At 44.5% G+C, this 19,861-nt stretch overlaps 1 protein-coding gene across 3 annotated transcripts in view; it reads right to left on the reverse strand.

Annotated features, from left to right (window-relative positions):
• Positions 1-17,376, reverse strand: part of nck1b (NCK adaptor protein 1b) — a 59,679-nt gene extending 42,303 nt beyond the window's left edge. For 2 of the 3 annotated variants that reach the window (XR_007140102.1, XM_047811021.1), the window contains exon 1: positions 17,263-17,376. The gene's annotated coding sequence lies outside the window, so the exon portion shown is untranslated. Of the gene's footprint in view, positions 1-1,011; positions 1,186-17,262 lie in introns of those variants that run through there. The other variant, XM_047811022.1, reaches the window with a different exon arrangement.
• Between the last annotated feature and the right edge of the window lie 2,485 nt (positions 17,377-19,861).

A 19,861-nucleotide genomic window follows, 5' to 3' on the forward strand; every position in this document is an offset into this window, starting at 1 on the left:
GACACTTGACAGCCCTGCATGATACCATAATTTTAACTTGCTGGCTGCAGCAACCCCAAAAATGCGTCTGTTTCTGTGTGACTGTTATGCTACAAAAAACAGCATTTACTGTTTGCTGCATTGCCGCTTGCGGCAGCAGTGCGTTTTAAGACCCAACGAGACACCTGGGTGAAAGATCACCTGCGAGTGACCTACAGTACTTCCGTTTGGGAGGAGTATAGCGCTGATGTATGTGGCTTGAACAACCACATTCATTTACACCTGTCCAGTTTCATCTGAAACGCGTCCCAGACCACCTCCTGAAGTGGTTTGAGCGATCGGATTTATATCCATCTCGAAACCGTTTCGGAGGGCATTTAGACCTGGTCTTTTTACCATCGGATAGCTATCGGGTCACAGAAGTGACTAGGTGTAAAAAAAAAAAAGCCCCATAGAGTGGACCGATCAGGACCCGGAAAGAAACTCTGTTGTTGTTTGCGCAATAAATTTGTAAATAAATGCGCAAATATGTTCTAGTACTAATCCAATACTGTATGACCGGATTTGCACCGTTATTAAGCTCAGAGTAAAAGGTGTATGAGCTGTTGATATAAAATCATCAATGATCGAGAGCTGTCATGAAGTGGATTTTCCTTTAGCGCCATTTATCCGATAGTGGATAATCGTAAGCTGTTACAGTACAGCTAATAGTGGAGATTCCTTCCATCGACGCTAGTTCGATGCTAATCTTAGAAACAAACAAACAGATTGTCGATATAACGTTATATGAACATGGTATGAAGTCGATAGTGTGCTGTTTTTAACTCGTTTATACACATCATCTGCTGTACATGTGGTTAAGTGATCGGTTACTAAGTAAATCAGTGCAGCTGAGGGTAAAGAGCGCGACAGGTGCGTTAACACAAAACAATCGGTCAGCATCCTTAATACGCAAACGGCTGCGCTCGTGGTGTATGAAAGGTGAGAACTGTCTGTACTAGAGAAAGCTGAGCTACTAGAGAAAGCAGTTACCTGAGATCCACGGTCAGTAAAGATCCAACAGGATGATCCTCCCCTGCCTTTTTACTCCGTCTCGTCTGCGTGACTCAAACAAAGTGAACATTCTTAAGAAAATGGAGAAGTGAAACACGGTCCACGGCGAGTAAGTCTACAGAAGCAATGCAGCAGTTCACTGAAACCACAACTGTTAGGGTGTCTTGGTCTTTCCCCCAGCTTTAGGCGTAGTAAAAATGATACGACCGCCTACGATCGACAGGAAAAAACTTGTGTTAAAGAGGCACAGGTGTCCCCTGAAATGAGCTGAAAACAAGACAAATCCAAAACGTTGCCAGCGAGGTCCTAAAAAAAGGTAGAATAAGCTAAAAATAGGTTAGCATCGGTGTCCTAATAGAGTGCGCGCAAGTTACAAAGAGAGACCACCTGCGTCCTGAAATAGATTACGAGTCCCTGATAATGTCGCTGGGGACTAAAATACCACACACTGCTGATCTACACCAAGACAGAACGTAGATAGGATAAATATTACATTTTATATAAGAAATAAAACTAAAAATAGGATACAGTGCCGTAAGAACGGTCTCTGGTTTCCTGAAAGAGGCTTAAATATACTAATAAAATTATAATAATAATAATAATAATAATAATAATAATAATAATAATAAATAGTCTAAATAACTAAATATAGGAATTGACACGCTAAAAGACGTTTTCAAAAATAAATGAAAAATCCTGATGAATAAAAAAAAAAAAAAAAAAAAAAAAAAGTAGGATCTCTTGTCCTAAAAGAAAAGAAAATGCGTTATAAAGAGATGCTGGAAGCCCAAACTAGACTAGGATGTTCTTAAGAGTTCACTAGTTCAATAGAACAGCGGTATTAAGAACGTTTGACCCCAATCTGATGTGCTGCTAAATCAGGACGAGAAAAAAAAAGTAGCGTGTGGAGGGATGTGGTAGCTTAGCGGTTAAAGTGTCGGCCGGAAGGTCATGAGTTCAAATCCCAGGTCCACCGAGCGTCCGCCGGATCAGGCGATGCTGAATCGTTTTTCAGTAATGACCTGAGGTACTTTGCGGTTTCATGGTGTTGACCTGGGCCTGTATTCATACGGATTCTTGGTGTAAAGTGTTTCTCCTCGTGATGTAATAATAAGACGAGTCTTAGAAATCTGGGCGTTTCCGCTTAAAGTTAAAGAGAAGATCCGAGTAAAGATAAAATTTCTTCGTAAAGCACCTTAACCATTGAAAAGAGCTCATGAGATCAAAAAGTCTTAGGACGAAGAGTGGATGAAGAGGATGAAGAGTTTCTTTATCAGAGAAGAAAATGGCTGAAAGGTGACGAGGGAGAAGAAATGTGTTGTATATAATATTTAATAATGATGGTGAGTTAATAACATGGTACAGATTACGTTGTGTAGGGCTTATTGTTGTGACCAATCAGACACAGTATATATTATGCCGCTATGTCAGTCGTTGACGGCTCGCGGAGCCGAGATGCCATCGGCGTGTAAATGTAAACACCTCCGACACGGTGTAGAAATGTCATAGTGCCAAATTATATCATTTCTGCCCCTATGGCATTTCGGCTCTGTTTCAGAGATGTTAGTCTGTCTATAAATGCCATAGCAGCAGAAATGATATAATTTGTCTCTATGACATTTCTGCTCTGTATCGGAGATGTTTACCTTTACTACATTTATAACATACGGATGTAATATAATCTCAAATATGATCGATCACGAACGAATTCCCTACACGACATAGTCTCAAATATCTTAACATAGAGACAAAGTGAAGGTTTATAACAGACCAGATTTTAAAAGCGCTATTATTTTTTCCTTAGACAACCAATCACAGTCTTCAAAACAATGTGTTACCTAGTAACAGGTTAAGCCCCGCCTCCTCTATAAGAGAAAGCTGTATTTTCCTTGCAGAGTTGCTCTGAGATCCTGAATCACTCTTAAGATACAGTTTCTAATTAGGAATTTTAAGTTAAACCACAGACACCCGGTCCCTCGCAACACCACAGACACCCGGTCCCTCGCAACACCACAGACACCCGGTCCCTCGCAACACCACAGACACCCGGTCCCTCGCAACACCACAGACACCCGGTCCCTCATGACCACAGACACCCGGTCCCTCGCGACCACAGACAAGGTCCAGAGACAAACAAGTAGACAGACAGAACGGGGGGGGGGGGGGGAGCAAGAAAGAGAGAGAGAGAGAGAGAGAGAGAGAGAGAGAGAGAGAGAGAAAGAAAGAAAGAAAGAAAGAGAGAGAGAGAGAGAGAGAGAGAGAGAGAGAGAGAGAGAGAAAGAAAGAAAGAAAGAAAGAAAGAAAGAAAGAAAGAAAGAAAGAAAGAAAGAAAGAAAGAAAGAAAGAAAGGAGGGGGTAAAACAGAAAAAAGTGCCACGTCACAGCACTATCCTGATCAGCTGCAGACAACAGGATGTGGAGTTCAGTTTGCAGCGAGGGAGAGAGTGTGAGAGGGTGTGAGACAGAGAGAGCGTGAGAGAGAGTGAGAGAGACAGAAAGAGTGAGAGTGAGTGTGAGAGAGAGTGAGTTTGATCATGTCGTCGTAGACGTGCTACACACACTCCTTATACCTTTTTTAATTAAGGTAAAAAAGAAACACACATTTCTAACAATTTTCACTCTCTCAAAATATTTCTATATTCTTAGATATTATACATGCACGTGTATGTGTGTACGCGCGCATGTACTTGTGTATGTGTGTATGTGTGTACGTGTGTGTGCGCGTGTGTGCGTATGTATGTGTGTACGCATGTATGTGTGTACGCGTGTACGTGTGTGTGAGTACGCGTGTACGTGTGCGCGCGCGCGTGTGTCTACGCGTGTATGTGTGTACTAGGGATGCAACAATACAGTTAGCCCACGGTTCAAAACATACCTCGGTTTTTTAACCACGGTTTTCGGTTCGGTTCGGTTCTGATGGCTTAACACATAAAAGTGTTTTTTGTTATTCTATGCTTAGGCAATAGGAACAGTAAGAGGTTAAGAAGAAATAAATAAAAACGATTTATTGCGATACTCCTTTATTTTCCTTAAAAGCATAGAAAAGTCCACTGGTTCCTAGTGTTTTGTATAATATAAACATTTTTTATTTTAAAATTAACACTGACATCTCACAGCTGCTGGTAGCCCATGTACAAACTGGGAAACACATAAATTCCTAAATTTTGAAAATAAACATACATGTGAAGTTAGTAAACATAAATTGACCATTTCAAATAAACATACTTAAATAAATAAACCATCTTAATTAAACTTAACAGTACTCCAGTACAGTATCCTTCATTCAGAATGTAAAGTATCCTTCAGCTTTTCATTTCCCAATCCGACATGCAGTGAACATACAGTGAAGTAACTCACGGTTGCCCGCGAGGTCCAACCATCTGTGGTCAGAGCAAGGCTCTGTGCTTGAGCCAATTCGTACACAATACTGTTGCATGTCTTTTCATAGAGGTCGGGAATTATCTCGATGCTGAAAAAAGTGTGAGTTTTTATAAGATGACAAAAGCCCGCATTTCCAATCACTGAAAACGGCTGCAAATCTTTGGCAATGAACACCCCCACTGCCTTTGTTATTTTCATCAGTGTTGTATAAAGTATTAGAAAGCAAAGATCAACTCTGGTAATAAGAATAGTGACATTTCACTGCTTTTGGTTGCCGCCGTTATAGATACCTGTAAATGCCTCCAGCTCTGACTGTGCGTGCATGCTGCACGTACCTGTGCGTCTCCGTACAGCGTGCGGAGCTGCGTAATACAATCTAGGAGCAGTTATTCGCCAAACCTCCCTTATTGTAGTCGCTCACATTTATTCTGATTTTATTTTGTAGTAAAAAGTAACAAAGATGCTTAGGGGAAATATAACGGAGTAAAAGTATACATTTTATCTAGGAAATGTAGTGGAGTAAAAGTGAAAGTTGACAAATTTAAATAGCGAAGTAAAGTATAGATACGTGACATTAGTACTTAAGTACAGTAACAAAGTATTTTTACTACGTTACATTACAAGACTGATTTTCATGTGTCTCTGGGAACCAGTTGGGTATGTATGCTGGAAGGATTCAGCGAGGGACTGTTGTTTTTTGGAGGACTTTATTACCTGCTCTGCTATCCTGCATTCAGACATTGATATTGCTGGGTGATGGCGCCGCAGATGTGCAATCATATTGGAAGTGTTTCCGTTTGAGTAGGCTACACGTGTGGAACAATGCTTGCACACAGTCATTTTTTTGTTTACCGTTTTTTCTTCCTCTGCGTTATACTCAACAGCAAAACCGAAATGTCTCCACACCACAGATTTAAAAGACGCCGGCGCCTCCTCGTACTGTAGCCTCGCTTCACCACCGCTCGCCATGTTAAAGTGTGGGAATGGTGGTTTAGCGCCCCCTAACTTTAGAGCATAGTGATTGAATATTTACTCACGGGGAGGAGTTTCCTCATCTCAGCTAGTAGACATACAGGCACACAAAAACAGTCAGTTCGGAGAGAAATGTAAAGCACATAAATTATTTAAACGTAAAACCGAAAAAAACGCAATTCACAAGCACGTATTGAACCGTGGATGTCGTACCGAACGGTTCAATATTATATTGAGAATTGTGGCATCCCTAGAGTGTACGCGTCTGTGTGCGTGTATGTGTGTACGCGCGTGTGTGTACGCGTGTATTTGTGTACACGTGTATGTGTGTACGCATGTACGTGTGTGTGTACACGCGTGTGTGTGTACGCATGTGCGTACGGGCGTGTGGGTACGCGCGTGCGTGTGTTTTCGCCTGTATGTGTGTACGCGCGCCTGTGTATGTGTGTATGCGTGTGTGCATGTGTGCATGTGTGCATGCGTGTGTGCATGTGTGCATGTGTGTACGCGTGTACGGCGTGTACGGCGTGTGTGCATGTGTGTACGCGTGTATGTGTGTATGCGCGTGTGTCTGTGTGTATGTACTCGCGCGCTCTCTCTCTCTAGCCGCCTGTCTGTCTCTCTAGCCGCCTGTCTGTCTCTCTCGCCGCCTGTCTGTCTCTCTCGCCGCCTGTCTGTCTCTCTCGCCGCCTGTCTGTCTCTCTCTCTCTCGCCGCCTGTCTGTCTCTCTCTCTCTCGCCGCCTGTCTGTCTCTCTCTCTCTCGCCGCCTGTCTGTCTCTCTCTCTCGCCGCCTGTCTGTCTCTCTCTCTCTCGCCGCCTGTCTGTCTCTCTCTCTCTCTCGCCGCCTGTCGGTCTCTCTCTCTCTCTCTCTCTCGCCGCCTGTCGGTCTCTCTCTCTCTCTCTCTCTCTCTCTCTCTGCCTGTCGGTCTCTCTCTCTCTCTCTCTCTCTCTCTCTAGCCGCCTCTCGGTCTCTCTCTCTCTCTCTCTCTCTCTCTCTCTCTAGCCGAGTGTCGGTCTCTCTCTCTCTCTAGCCGTCTGTCTGTCTGTCTGTCTGTCTGTCTCTAGCCGTCTGTCTGTCTGTCTGTCTGTCTGTCTCTAGCCGTCTGTCTGTCTGTCTGTCTCTCTCTAGCCGCGTGTCTGTCTGTCTGACTCTCTCTCTAGCCGCCTGTCTGACTCTCTCTCTAGCCGCCTGTCTGACTCTCTCTCTAGCCGCCTGTCTGTCCCTCTCTCTAGCCGCCTGTCTGTCCCTCTCTCTAGCCGCCTGTCTGTCCCTCTCTCTAGCCGCCTGTCTGTCCCTCTCTCTAGCCGCCTGTCTGTCCCTCTCTCTAGCCGCCTGTCTGTCCCTCTCTCTAGCCGTCTGTCTCTCCCTCTCTCTAGCCGTCTGTCTGTCTCTCCCACCTTAATGAGAGGTTGTGGAGAGACTTGTCAGAGAGACGATAATTACAGAAACTACAATGTTGACCAGCTGCAACAGGTCTCAACCCCTACACACACACACACACACACACACACACACACACACACAGTTAAGGGCATTGTACCAAAAGTTGATGGTTGGTCTGAGACGTTGTGGTGTTACTATGGTTATGCTGTAGGTTTCTACCATTACTGCACTTTCATGTGTTTAAAAACAACCTGCAGTTCAGATCATATGTTTATTCACTAAAATAACACTAAATATAAACGGTGGACACTTCCTTTTCATGTTCAGAGTGTTCGTGGTCAATAAGGCAAAGTGTTGCAGAGATAGAACCTCACACTCATTTTATATCCTCACACTCATTTTATAAGCTCACACTCATTTTATATCCTCACACTCATTTTATAAGCTCACACTCATTTTATAAGCTCACACTCATTTTATAAGCTCACACTCATTTTATAAGCTCACACTCATTTTATAAGCTCACACTCATTTTATAAGCTCACACTCATGTTGGCTTGTTCACCATCACCTTAGTGATGAACTTCGTAATTAATTTTGTAATACATTTTTACTGCAGCGCCACCGTGTGGCTGAATGAGGTGAGAGTTTGTGCTGTTGCTGGTTTTAGAGCATCGTCATCATCATCGTATTAAGTTATAAGAAAGAAGCAGTAAGGGTTAGTTAGAGTTTTATCACTTAAGCCCCTAACAATAACCCACTTAAAACATGCATCTGGGTTTGTTTGTGTAATGATCTAAATGATCTGCTGTGGTAAAGAAACTCCACGCTGATTGTTTTCTGTTCCAGCCCATGTGCTGTTTTACTGCTCGATCATTTCTCAGCTATTCCTCATTTCCTCCTTTTATTCTGGTCCACGGTGAGAAATCCAGAGAGGGACATTTTCATTCGCTGTTTTCTTTTTTAGTTTACAAAACAAGACAAAAATTCTTGCTGAATTTTAGTTTCTGGCTCGACTTTTTCTTTCCATAAAAATACACACATCACAATGTTCATTCAAACAAATAAACTGTAAAGGCTCATCACAAACAATATTTAGTACATCAATCATCACTTCTAGCTCAGCACACCCACGACGGGCGACACACGGCGACGCTCACACACGCGCACAGACACACGGCGACGCTCGCACACGCGCACAGACACACGGCGACGCTCGCACACGCGCACAGACACACGGCGACGCTCGCACACGCGCACAGACACACGGCGACGCTCGCACACGCGCACAGACACACGGCGACGCTCGCACACGCGCACAGACACACGGCGACGCTCGCACACGCGCACAGACACACGGCGACGCTCGCACACGCGCACAGACACACGGCGACGCTCGCACACTCGCACAGATAGCGGGCGACGCTCGCACACACGCACAGATAGCGGGCGACGCTCGCACACTCGCACAGACAACGGGCGACGCTCGCACACTCGCACAGACAACGGGCGACGCTCGCACACGCACAGACAGCAGGCGACGCTCGCACACACGCACAGATAGCGGGCGACGCTCGCACACGCACAGACAGCGGGCGACGCTCGCACACTCGCACAGACAACGGGCGACGCTCGCACACTCGCACAGACAACGGGCGACGCTCGCACACTCGCACAGACAACGGGCGACGCTCGCACACACGCACAGACAACGGGCGACGCTCGCACGCGCGCACAGACAGCAGGCGACGCTCGCACGCGCGCACAGACAGCAGGCGACGCTCGCACACGTGCACAGACACACAGCTAGACACACGCTCGCACACACGCACAGACAGCAGGCGACGCTCGCACACACGCACAGACACACAGCGACGCTCGCACGCGCGCACAGACAGCAGGCGACGCTCGCACAAGTGCACAGACAGCAGGCGACGCTCGCACACGCGCACAGACACACAGCTAGACACACGCTCGCACACACGCACCTACAACGGGCGACGCTCGCACACACGCACAGACACACAGCGACGCTCGCACACGCACAGACAGCAGGCGACGCTCGCACACACGCACAGACACACAGCGACGCTCGCACGCGCGCACAGACAGCAGGCGACGCTCGCACACACGCACAGACACACAGCGACGCTCGCACACGCACAGACAGCAGGCGACGCTCGCACACACGCACAGACACACAGCGACGCTCGCACGCGCGCACAGACAGCAGGCGACGCTCGCACAAGTGCACAGACAGCAGGCGACGCTCGCACACGCGCACAGACACACAGCTAGACACACGCTCGCACACACGCACAGACAACGGGCGACGCTCGCACACACGCACAGACAACGGGCGACGCTCGCACACGCACAGACAGCAGGCGACGCTCGCACACACGCACAGACACACAGCGACGCTCGCACGCGCGCACAGACAGCAGGCGACGCTCGCACAAGTGCACAGACAGCAGGCGACGCTCGCACACGCGCACAGACACACAGCGACGCTCGCACACGCGCACAGACAGCAGGCGACGCTCGCACACGCACAGACAGATGGCAGATGATATCAGCTGGATGCTAATGGCTTTATTTTTCCCTTTTAACTCCAAGACAAAACCTGTCACTTCTCCTGTCAAATCTACTGCGGTGGGATTTAAACATTTAGACTTCAACTTCAGTTTAAAAACATCATGGTAGGGTCTGTTATCCTCCAGAGGAAGTAGCAACTATCTGTAACTAACTAACTATCACTGCAGTTTGAAGTAGAAATGGGACAACCTGAAGAGGACGAAGAAAAAAGGAAGAGAAGAAGAAGACAAAGACGAGGAGGAGGAAAGAGACAAAGACGGGGAGGAGGAAAGAGACAAAGACGAGGAGGAGGAAAGAGACAAAGACGAGGAGGAGGAAAGAGACAAAGACGAGGAGGAGGAAAGAGACGGAGACGAGGAAAGAAGAAGAAGAAGAAGAAGAAGAAGAAGAGGAAAGAAGAAGCGAGAAGAAGAAGAAGAAGAAGAAGAAGAAGAAAGAAGAAGCAGCAGAAGCAGCAGCTTGATGTCTGTGTGGTGAGACAACTGTGTGGATGTTTTCCTGTTGCTCTTGAACACCACATACCCTGACCTGACTGTTCTGCCCCTGGAGCTGAGATGTGGGCGTGTCCACAGCAGAGAAGGTGTCAAAGCTGAGAAAAGTTTTACTTTATGCAAATCCGCAGGGAGTCGGTGCAGCGACAGCCGACGGGAGTGAAGACAGCAGCTCTCGCGTGATCCGTGGCTCCGAGCGAACGCTGCTTCTGCTTCCTTTCGACAGCTGCCCATAAACGTTATTACCATGGCAACCTGTAGTACCAACACCTACAGGTGACTTCACAGTGACTGGAGGGGAAAAAAATGAATCCACCGCGAGCGCTCACAGAATAAACTCCCGCTAATAATCACCAATGAACTCTCTCTGGTTTGTGTCCGGCGTAAATAGATGGCGGAAGACTTTCGGGTTTGTTCTACGCACTTCTCAGCTCTTCCTCAGCCAAGCTGCCGTTTGCTTAAAAAAAAAAACACAGCAGTTTTCTACTTCTAATTCTCTCCAAATCTGTCCATCTTTTTACACGTGTAGCTGTTGATCTGACTGCTGACTGCATGTGTAAGATTATGTGCCAGTTATACTCGTGCAAGTCGTTACTATGGAAATGTTAGCGTATCAGTACAAGTACATGACTTTAAGCCTATGACATGTTTATAAGCCTGCGCTGCGGCCAGAGCGTCGGAAAATAAATCGACGCTTTCCGACCGATCGGAGCTGAGAATCGGACCGCGTCACAGTACGTTCGGCGTTAAACAACTTAACGCAGACGAGTTGTTTCCGTGTCCTCGCTGTTATTTTACTGAGCTTGCGTGGAAGAGGATTAGACGTGTTTCTGAATACACTGATGCTCAGCGGTTAGGGATAAACGCTGTGACGAAGTGCAGAGAGGCGGAACTGACGACGGACGATAAAAGCATCCCGAATCGAAAGATACCACGTGTCGATCGCGACGTTCTTATAGGATTTGTTCATCGTTTCAGTGATGAAGCAATAAACACAGGACTGATGTGACCTTGGTTTATATATATATCAGTCACATTGACCCTGTTGTTGATCATTTAGTGGTTCAATTCCATACTACAACAAACCTTCTTAGTCCTGACACAAAGAACAGGAAGCTTATTGAATACAGTACTGTCTGCACCATAAGGCGCACCGGATTATAAGGCGCATGCTAAAACATACGGTCTACAAAAAAAAGGTAACGGAAGCAAAACAGTGAGTTCAGTTGAACTTTATTCTACTATTTAACAACACACACATTATTTTTTAATCAATCTTCTCCCACAAATCCATCAAAGTCCTCATCTACTGTGTCTTAACTTGGCGCAGTACATTTTCTTGCTTCCTCCACTTCCGAACCATAGATACATTGATGTCGAATTCTTTCAGCAGCTCTATTCCCATTTACAACCGTGTAACCGATAGTCTGGAGTTTGAATTGTGCCTCGTCGTAAGCATCTGATTTTTATTCACTTAAGGTGCATTTACCGCCACCTACTGGACTGGAGTCTGGAGCGCATAATGGTTAGGAAGAAATAAATGTTGTTTTGGAACATACCGGTAGTTATACTGTACCTACCGGAGGCGTGGCGAAGGCAAGCATACGTACTGTACGTATTACGTAATGTAAACGTAATTACCTAGTGTATATATTACATCCCTGTGTCAGCAGGAAATGGTCCGACAGTCAACCAAGCGGCGCGCTTACCAAAGTCACACAACATTTTTAGAGATTTTCGGAACTCGGTGCCCACATATGGCGCACCGGATTATTAGGCGCACGGCCGATTTTTGAGAAAATTTAAGGCTTTTCGTTGCGGCTTATAGTGCGGAAAATACTGTAATTTAAGCTTTATTAACGTATTGCTTTATTGTATTTACAAACAACTGCTGAATCTTTGGTTCCAACAACCTGGAGTTAAATCCAGCGTGTCGTCGACTGCTTGGAGCGAGACGATATGGACGTCGTGTTGAGATACGACACGTCCCACCGATAAACTTCACTCACCAAATGACAAACATGGAGGAAGCTGCAAGAATTTCGAGCCATTTTATCCTAGATTACAATTCTAATAATGGGGATTCTTCTGTATAACGGTGGAGTGAATGGTTTACAGGTGAATCTGTAACAGTCCCTACAGAGCTTTTATATGACTGTCACGGCCAAAAATCAGTGGTGTAGTCTAGTTTTTTGTAGTGAGTATACTGTGAATATTTTTTCCCCCTCCCAGCCTCATACGCACCCACCCTAGAGCGACACCCAATAGGCACCACCACACTCACTAATGCAGAAAATATGCATCTACATGTAATTTAGAGCATTATTAAAGACTGCTTATGTGTTATCAACATTCCAATTTATTGTACGCAACAAAAGACAGTCAAGCTGATAAAACCTGTGCTCCAGGTCCCATATTCATATAACATTTAAGGCTAAATGTAATCAGACAGTTGGCAGCACCCATTGACTTTCACAGTAGGAAAAAATAAACAAATTGAGGGTGAGGAAATAACACAATTTTCATTTTTGGGTGAACTTTATACCTTTAATAGCTACATTTAGCCTTAAATGTTATAAGAATATGGGACCTGGAGCACAGGTTTTATCAGCTGTTAATTTTCAATGAACATTTAAGAGTGAACAATAAACATTTGTTCGGTTTTATCACCAACACTCTTTCATTACAGAATATTATGAACTGAATGAACTGGTAGTTTACAAAGCTTTCCAAATACATGTACTCGGGCTGTGGGTGAAATGTCACCCGAAGCTGCTGTAGCTTTAGGCGCAGGCTTCAGAAAACACTCAGAGTGTAGTTTGGGTCTGCTTTCGTTTCATATCTTCTTTTATATTAATTAGTTCATTTCAAATTTGTGCCAAAAAACACCGCCAAGCAACTGATTTTCCTCCTCGGTAGGTGACGTCAGATCAGGTCACAGGCCACGGAAACCCCAATAATCCAAAAACGTTAGTGATTCGTAATCGTAACCACAGACGGGTTGAATTTATGAATGAAAGTTCTGTCACAAAACGATATTGTTACGTATCCTCACGATTTTTAAGTGGGTATACGGAAATCCTTGGCCTTTCCTAGTGGGTATACGGCGTATACCTGCAGATCACATAGACTACACCAGTGCCAAAAATGCTTGAATTTGTAGCTGCTATTTTTTTTTATATTTAATCTACCTGAATTGGTGAAATCACAAGCACGGGATTTGTCTTTTAATCTCCTAGCAGTGAGACACGGATGTCATGACTGTCTATGAGAGCTGTACACATGTTCACGCACACGGACGTAAGAGGGATCGGACCGAATGCGTGTTGTAACGTCGCGTCTCGACCTGAATTTACGAGTCCCTCTAAACGTGGTGGAGTCTGATTGATTTGTCGTTAATTTCTGTGATGTAAAGTCTGTGAAATCCTGAGGGATTTCAGCCACGAGCTCGTGTTAGAGTGAGTGACATAATTGAGGACATGTGGAGTTCGTTACACAGAGAACAAACCTCCAGGTTCTCAAATAAACCTGAGTGTGTGTGTGTGTGTGTGTGTGTGTGTGTGTGTGTGTGTGTGTGTGTGTGTGTGTGTGTGTGTGTGAGATAAAGAGGGAGAGGGAGAGCAGCTGAAGTCAGTTATTCCTGGTGTTACAGACTAAAGACAAATCTGACCCAAGTTTATCAGCTGGATGAACTTAAATAAATAAATAAATAAATAAATAAATAAATAAATAAATAAATAAATAAATAAATAAATAAATAAATGAGCATGGCTGAACGACTTGTCTGGTGTAACAGAGCTGACCGTGAAATAAGCAGCCGTGAAGCTGCGTGAAACCGAGTGAAGTCTCAGTATTTGTGATTTAAGAGTTCACCTGTCGAGCACGATTGCTAACCCGTCAGTGACCTTCTCTCTTTAACCTCCAGCTGATTTATGACTCAGATTTTTTGACAAGCGCTGATCGCTCCTTCCTCATTTCACACCACGGCTCTTAACGTTTACACTAATCTAAGATATCTAGGTGGAGAAGAGAAGGATGTGATAAAAGAGAACCACGAGGGAATAAACCGTGCCGTTCTGAACGTCTTCTCACGGCGGTACAGCAAGAGTTGGTCATGGTGAAGGAGAAGGAGCTCTAAAGATCTGGCATTATTACGAGCCACTCAGATACCCAGAGCTCATTAGTGGTAACTTAAAGCCGTTAAATGTCCCTGTGAGCACAACCGCAGTGACAAACTCTGCTTCATATTCATACACAAGGCTGAGTTTCAGATAAACAAATCTCCCTCCACAACGTTAGATTTTAGCGGTGAGGAAACTGATTTGGAATGCTAGTTGCACCACTCGCTCATAAATGTTATTACCATGGCAACCGGCAGTAGAAGCACCTACTGTACTGTCGACTTCACTGTTCGGCGACAGGAGACGTGCGGGAATAAAATCGTTGGTTGTGTGAACTTAGCATTATTGTCTTTGTACGGGTGAATGGTACAGAGGGTGGGATGGGAGCCTGCAGACACTCGGGCAAGCAAGAAAGCAAGAAAGAGAGAAAGCAAGAAAGAAAGAGAGAGGCAGAGAAAGAGAAAAAAAGAAAGAAAGAAACGAGAGAGAGAGAGAGAGAGAGAGAAAGAAAGAAAGAAAGAAAGAAAGAAAGAAAGAAAGAAAGAAAGAAAGAAAGAAAGAAGAGAAGAAAATGAGAGAGAGACGCCTTCTCTCCCTCCTCCTCTCTGCTCTCCCTCCTAGTCCTCTCTCTCTCTCTATCTCTCACACCCATCCCCCTCTCTCTCTCCCCTCCTGTCTCTCCCTCCCTCTCTCTTGCTTTCTCTTTCCCTCCCTCCCTCCCTCCTTCTCTCTCTTTCCCTCCCTCCCTCCCTCCCTCCCTCACCACTCCCCATCCCTCCCTTCCCCCTCCTCAATCCCTCCCTCCCTCTCTCTCTCTCTCTCTCTCTCTCCTCCCTCCCTCCCCTCTCCTCCCTCCCTCCCCTCTCCCTCCCCCATCCCTCCCCTCCCTCCCCCTCCTCCCTCCCCCTGCTCTTTCCTTCCCCCCTCTGTGTGTTTGGAGGAAGACGAGTATTGAAGCACGGTGATGAGAGCATCAGGACATGGAGCTGCTTCGCTACACACAGTGTTAAGGTTGTACACGTCACTGAAACAGACATGGGGCAGCGATTTACCGTCGACATAAAGATATAGCAGGGAATTTAATCTCTGAAACCAAATTCGGGAACAACAAAAATCAATGACGCCAAGCACGCAGCTAAAAATAACTCGAGATCAAATCCCAGGTGACATTATGTGCTCTCCTACACATTTCTAACTAGCAGTCATTACTAGCATTGACCAGTTTAACCGTTATACTGTTTCAGTGTTTAAGGGTTTTCTAGGTGAGTAAACACTTCAACATACGGAAAGGGTTTCGATTTGAGACGATGCTCATGACGACGATCGTGATGACGGCGAGCTACGGAGCTTGTCGGTGTGTTCAGCGCTGTACGGTTTAACTTGGGAATCGTTTTTGGTTCTGTACTGAGCTCTGGTTAATATCCTGAATTATATCTTGATATCTTGATTTATATCCTGATTTATACCCAGCGAGGGTGTGAAAGACGCTGCATATATTCGCAAAATCGTGTATCAAACTTAATAAAGATGTTCCTACAGCTGTACTTCTATATAAGGTGCGACCCTAATCGTGTACTCGTTATTCCTAATCGCGCCGTTCGACCGTCGTGTAGTAAAATAAAGAGTGTAAGTAGTGGAGGAGGTGACGCTGGATAACAAGTATTTTTGAAGATGGTCAACGACGCTCCGGCGGGTGAGACGTCTTACGTTAACTCGGGCACTTTCTGTCATTTCTTTTTCAACATAAAATAAGAAGTAATTCACCGTTTAACATTGACGATTCGTATTGACTGGGAAATGACTTTCCCGTTGTCAGAATTGTCAGTGTTTGTGTATCTATCATGATCGTCAGGTTGTAAAGATGGCACACTAGACACTAGAGCACAGAGTGTGTAGTGTGTAGTGACGTGATGTGACATACAGCTAAGTACGGTGACCCATACTCAGAATTCGTTCTCTGCGTTTAACCCATCCAAAGTGCACACACACACCGTGAACACACCCAGAGCAGTGAGCACCCATTTATGCTGTGGCGCCCGGGGAGCAGTAGGAGGGGTTCAGTGCCTTGCTCAAAGGCACCTTAGTTGTGGTATTGCCAGCCCGAGACTCGAACCCACAACCTCAGGGTTAGGAGCCAAACTCTCTAACCATTAGGTCACGACTTCCCCTCCAGTGCGTAGTAGATCATTTGGGACGCAGCTCTAGCGTACACACGCTCTTCCACATCCTTACGGTTTGGTTCGGTCCAACCGGTGCCACAAAGCAGAAGCTATAAAACCAATTTACAGCAAATTTTATGAATTTTATGATTTTATGAATGAATTTTCTCTCATTCATCATAAGCATCAGGATATTTCATTTGGACCACAAAAAAAAAAGGGGGAAAAATATTTTCATACGAATCCCAAAACGATTTAAACCCGAACGGTTATTTTAAACAGAACATATGAACGACCAGAAGAGATTAAAACTCTGATTTGTGACCTGAAGTCATTCACTTCACTCTGGTTTTATGTAGAGTTTCTCATGATGGATCCAAACATGTCATCTGAGATCATCTGTAGAAATGAATTGAGATCCATTCGTGTAATGAACCGGTTTCGAACCACATTGTGGTATCCTGATTATAAAATATAGATTGTAAATTGAAATAAAAATTCCCTCATTCAGGATTTTGATGAAAAATTTTTTGGATTCTTGCCTTTTCTACATGTCTTTACAGACGTTCTGTAATAATTGACTCCACTTACGGGTGATATTTAACACCCTTGATGAGATTTAAGACACTAAATGTACAGTGTGTGATTAGAAGTCCCTTTAAACCCATCTTGGTTAACTAGGTAAACAAAGCTAGTCGGGTTAACTTAACCTAGCTAAACACAGATTAAAGCTTGTGAGCTGAATTAATCATTTTTCATCAGTGCTTAAACAATTAATCTGTCCATTTATTCAATAAAAATCTTTTAAAACAAACCCAGAATTAAAATAATCTCAATTTTACTCGTCGCTCAACACAATTTCCACTCGATACACAGACATTTCCACGGGCCGCGTCCTAAATGCCAAATATTTACACATCTAGTGTACTAGATAGAGCGTATACGCCGTTAGCGCTCGCCCTCTGTAGTGCACTTGGACACATAATGAGTAACGCATTTGGAACACAACCGTAACAAATTACCTGTTAGCATTCCAGCGCTTTTCCCAAAGCTAGCAACTAAAACAATAACAAGCCAAAAGGCAAATAAAGGTTTACGGAAAATAAAATAACGTTCATCTTACCTGGAAAAATATCGTTTTGGTGTGTTATTTGTCCGGTTTGTCTGCGAGATTCTGTGTACAAGACATTTATCGCTCACCGTTCGCCTTTATGGGAAGATTTTCCAACGTTATTTTCCCTAACCGACAAATCCCGCCCCCCTCAATTCCGATTGGCTAAATTTACACACTCCGCCTTGTCTTAGCCAATGATAACAGCGAAAGTGAGACACCGTTACCATTCATATAAGTCAGGAGGCGGGACTTATAGAGCGTGAGAAATTCCGCCTTCGTTACCATTAGAGACGAATCCCTATCGATTCTAATTGGTTACTCGATTGGAACGTTTGCTCTCATTGGGTGATATGTACGTCAATTAAATGATAGTTTGGTTTTAAAGCTTCCTTCACCACCGTCGCCTCTGGCTCTATCATTAGGGGATAAACTAATGAATGCATACATTAAAAATGGATAGATTTTTATTATTATTTATTTGTTTATTTATTTATTTATTTATCTACGTGATGCTGTTTTTTGACCATGGGGGATGTGCTAACCTAGCGGTTAAAGTGATGGACCAATCAGAAGGTTATGAGTTCGAATCCCATTTCCACCAGGCTGCCACTGTTGGGCCCCTGAGCAAAGGCCCTTAACCCTCAGCTGTATAAAAATGAGATTTGTTGCTCTGGATAAGAGATCGTCTGATAAATGTGGAGGACGAGGAGTCACGACCCAACCTGGGGTCTCTTTTATTTATTTATATACAAATGGTATCACGATATAAACTGATAATATCCTAATTTGTTTCATTATTTTTTTTTTCTTTTTTACAAATTAATATTAGTATTAATATCTGTAAGCCTAAATGTATGTTATACATCACTGTCTGGTTTGGGAACTGCACCACTCTTCCCTGTATCATGGACACTTACACCACATGCTGCATCTGCAAAGCCAACAGCATTGTGGATGACCCCACACACCCCTCACACACACTCTTCACCCTCCTGCCTTCTGGGAAAAGGTACCGAAGCATTTGGGCTTTCACAACCAGACTGTGTAACATTTTCTTCCCAAAAGCCATCAGACTCCTCAATAATTGAACTGAACTGTACTGAGCACACCAAACACACCCACATCATATGTATAGACTGCACAGACCTACACCAAATACACACAGTTCCAATATACATCCATCAACTTGTTTACATGCTGCTTACATTTTCTCAAACTGTTTACATGCTGTTTTGCACACTTTTTATTTTATTTTTATTTTTTTTGTACACTCTGTCTAAAAGTTCCGTCCGTTTGCACGCACTGTACAATATTCCAGTTGTTTGCTGTTTTTGCACAAATCCTAACATTATCTCAGGGACCTGCTGCTAAGAAACTGTGTTCATTCTAGTATTATTGCACGCAATATTGTCTGAACATACAGTTTTTACACTGGTCGGTCGGCGCTGTTGCTGTTTATTGTCTCTTGTGTATTGTCTTTTTTGTATTTTGTGTATTGTCTTGTAACTTTTATGTCTGCACTGTCTTTTGTCCTGCACTGTCTTTTTGTCTTGTCCTGCACTGTTTGCACCAGGTTGCACAGTTGCCCTTTATGTGGCTAAGACTAACTTACTAAGTCCTTATAGTATAGCCCTGTCTTTGTTTTATGTAGCACCACAATCTTGGAGAAACGTTGTCTCATTTCACTGTGTACTGTAACAGCTACATACGGTTGAAATGACAATAAAAGCTTCTTGACTTGGCTTGATTTAAAATTGTTCACCATAACGACAGCACAAAATTCCCATTAACTCACTAAATATACGAGTATTGTGTATAAAATCAACCCAAGACCATTACTGAGTACTAAATCTAATCAGTGTTCCCCTTGGCGAAATGATTTTTCCAAACCTCTCGTGGTGCCTTCTCCGATTTTTTTTTTAGATTAGTAAATACTTTGGAAAGTGAGGTTGGAGTTTCGGATTTGAAACACGGCTCATGACAACAATCACAACAACAGCAGGAAGGTTTAAAGAGAAACAGAGCTTGTTGGTGTGTTTAAAGTGATTACACATCTCGACTTGGACATGTCAGAGACGGGGACGATGAGTTTCTGAAGTGAAATAGCTGTTGTTACTGCTTCTTCTGTGTAAATACCCCAAATCCTGTGTCAATAACACCTCCCTCAATAAGTCGGTGCAAGGGATATTCCTTTCATTATTTCGTTTTTTTGTTGTTGTTGTTGTTGTTCATTCATTCATTCATTCATTTTCTACCGCTTATCCGAACATCTCGGGTCACGCGGAGCCTGTGCCATCGCACATTAAGGCAGGATACACCCTGGACGGAGTGCCAACCCATCACAGGGCACACACACACACTCTCATTCACTCACACACACACTACGGACAATTTTCCAGGGATGCCAATAAACCTACCATGCATGTCTTTGGACCGGGGGAGGAAACCGGAGTACCCGGAGGAAACCCCCGAGGCACGGGGAGAACATGCAAACTCCACACACACAAGGCGGAGGCGGGAATCGAACCCCCGACCCTGGAGGTGTGAGGCAAACGTGCTAACCACTAAGCCACCGTGCCCCCTGTTGGGTGTTGTTGTTGTTATTGTT

Source organism: Tachysurus fulvidraco, chromosome 3, assembly GCF_022655615.1.
Source record: "Tachysurus fulvidraco isolate hzauxx_2018 chromosome 3, HZAU_PFXX_2.0, whole genome shotgun sequence".
Lineage (NCBI taxonomy): Eukaryota > Metazoa > Chordata > Actinopteri > Siluriformes > Bagridae > Tachysurus > Tachysurus fulvidraco.